Raw genomic sequence first — 2741 nt, 5'->3', positions numbered from 1 at the left:
GACGCTCGCCCCCGCCGCCGCGCCACCAGTCAGGTTCGCCGCAGCGCCGACACCTTTCACCGTCGGCGCCCCCTCGACGCTTCTCACCGGAAAACTGATGGATGCAGCGCCCAGAGGTGATGCTGCATTCCGACCCCAGCCCAAAAATCCTCTTTTGACGTTGCCGACTAGAGACAATTTATTCAACGTTGAAGTAGATGGCGTTCCGATCACCGCTGTTATAGACACTAGCGCACATATCTCTATAATGAGTGCTCCACTCGCCGTCGCCTCCATAAAGTTTTGCCGCCAACCATGTCGCATGTCCGTGTCGTTGATGGAGGGCCGCCGCTCGTTACCGGATTTGTACGGCCCGTGTAACCATTGCGGGTCACACAACGACAGTCTTGTTTTCTGTTTTAGAAATGTGCATACATAATTTGAGCCTGGGCCTTGACTTTTTGTCGGAACATTCTGCACTAATAGATTGCGCGACGGGTTTCCTACGCCTCGAGGTACCGCTTTCGTACGATGTTGCAGAAGCCTCAGTTTCCGCGTCGTTATGTTCATCTGAGTTCATTCGTCTTCGCCCTCAAGCCGTCACCGATGTTCCCTTGTCCCCCCGCCACCCTCTCCCTGACGGTGCGTACCTCGTGTCCCCTGCCACCAACGTTCTCCTAACGCGCAATGTGATCCTTCCGAACTCTGTTGTAACCATGAAAAACAGCCAGACCATCCTTCCAATTCTGAATTTTGGATTGCATTCCCAAGTACTTCCCCAAAGAATTTCAATCGCCTCAGTTTCTCCGCTGCACGACATTGAAATTTCTGCGCTACACGTCGACACTTCTATACCGGCTTCCCTCTCGTGACCTCCTATCTACCCCGAACTTAGCGGAGACATTTGGCTCAATGATCAGTTCCGAACTTTAAGGACCACAAGCCCAAAAACTACGCGAGCTTCTTCTCTCGCACTGTGACATTTTTGACTTCCAGAACCGCCCCTTGGGTCAAACACATGAAGTGAAGCACCGGATTGACACAGGCGATGCCAGGCCAATCTACAGGCGACCATATCGGGTGTCCCATGCGGAACGCGATGTAATCCAAACAGAAGTAGAAAAAATGCCTGACAAAGACATCATCGAGCCTTCCTACAGTCCGCATGCGTCCCCAGTAGTTCTGGTGAAAAAGAAAGGTTTTACCTGGCGCTACTGCGTCGATTACCGCCACCTCAATAAAATAAGCAAGAAGGACGTATACCCACTGCCCGAAATAGACGACGCTCTCGACTGTCTTTACGGGGCTAAATACTTTTCCTCAAATGGCCTTCGCTCGGGGTATTGGCAGATCTCTGTCGACGAGATGGACCGGGAACAGAACGCCTTTTTCACACCCGTTGGTTTTTACCAATTTAAGGTGATGCCGTTTGAGTTGTTCAATCCACCAGTGACTTTCGAAAGAATGATGGATTCTCTACTTCGCGGATTCAAATGGTCGACGTGCTTGTGTTACTTGGACCACGTGATTGTTTTTTCACCATCATTCGAAACTTACCTACCTTACCTTTCCGACATTATTTCTCTTTTCCGACGTGCTGGCCTACATCTAAACTCTTCTAAATGTCGATTTGCTCGCCGCCGCATCACGATCCTCGGCCATCTTGTTGGCGCCGAATGAGGTAAACCTGATCCTGAAAAAGTCAACGCCGTGAAGAACTTCCCGGTTCCGTGTTCTATAGACCCCGTACGTAGCTTTGTCGGACTTTGTTCTTACCCGCCGCGGTGGCTCAGTGGCTAAGGCGTTGCGCTGCTGAGCGCGAGGTCGCGGGTTCGATTCCCGCCCGCGGCGGCCGCTTTTCTGATGGAGGCGAAAAGCAAAAACGCCCGTGTGTACGAGACTTCGGCGCACGATAAAGATCCCCAGGTGGTCAAAATTAATCCGGAGCCCTCCACTACGGCGCGCCTCATCGCCTGCGTTGCGTCGGCGCGTTAAACCCCACAATCAATCAATCAATCAATCGGACTTTGTTCTTATTTTAGACGTTTCATCAAAAGCTTCGTTGATATCGCCCGTCCTCTCACTGACCTTGTCAAGAAAGACGTCAAGTTCTTCTGGGATATCGACCAAGATGAGGCTTTAACACCCTAATATCCCTCCTTACGTCCTGCCCAATTTTAGCACACTTCAACGCAGCCGCTTCTACCGAAGCACGAACCGATGCCGGTGGTCATGGCCTCGGCGCCGTACTGGCTCAACGTCAGGGTGGCCACGCCCACGTTATCGCGTACGGCAGTCGCCTGCTCTCCCCTGCCGAACGCAACTTCTCTATCACCGAGCGGGAATGCCTTGCGCTTGTGTGGGCCATTGGAAAGTTTCGCCCCTACCTGTACGGACGGCCCTTCACTGTCGTCCCGATCATCATGCGTTATGTTGGCTCTCTTCGTTGAAAGATCCCACCGGACGCTTGGGCCGCTGGGCACTGCGCCTTCAAGACTATTCTTTCACCGTCGTCCACAAGTCTGGTCGCCTTCATCAAGACACTGACTGTCTTTCTCGTTACCCGGTTGACCCTCCCGATCCCCTGTCACAATCCTGCTTGCTTTCCATTTCGTAATTACTCACAATCGGTGATGAGCAGAGTCGCGATCCCTCTTTAAATTCATCATCGACAGTCTCACCATCGGCTCCCTTGCACCTACCAAGCATCTGTTTCGACGCCAGGATGACATCCTTTACCGCCAGAATCTCCGTCCAGATGG

At 52.4% G+C, this 2741-nt stretch overlaps 1 non-coding gene across 1 annotated transcript; it reads left to right on the top strand.

Annotated features, from left to right (window-relative positions):
- Window positions 1-1757: 1757 nt before the first annotated feature.
- Window positions 1758-1830, top strand: Trnas-gcu (transfer RNA serine (anticodon GCU)). Its single transcript has one exon. It is a non-coding gene; the product is annotated as a tRNA-Ser (tRNA).
- The last annotated feature ends 911 nt before the right edge of the window (window positions 1831-2741 follow it).

This window comes from Haemaphysalis longicornis, unplaced genomic scaffold (genome assembly GCF_048455015.1).
Source record: "Haemaphysalis longicornis isolate Haplotype H1 unplaced genomic scaffold, Haemaphysalis longicornis Haplotype H1 scaffold_157, whole genome shotgun sequence".
NCBI lineage: Eukaryota > Metazoa > Arthropoda > Arachnida > Ixodida > Ixodidae > Haemaphysalis > Haemaphysalis longicornis.
Note: the sequence above shows the minus strand (reverse complement) of the source record. Positions and strands in the feature narration are given on the sequence as shown.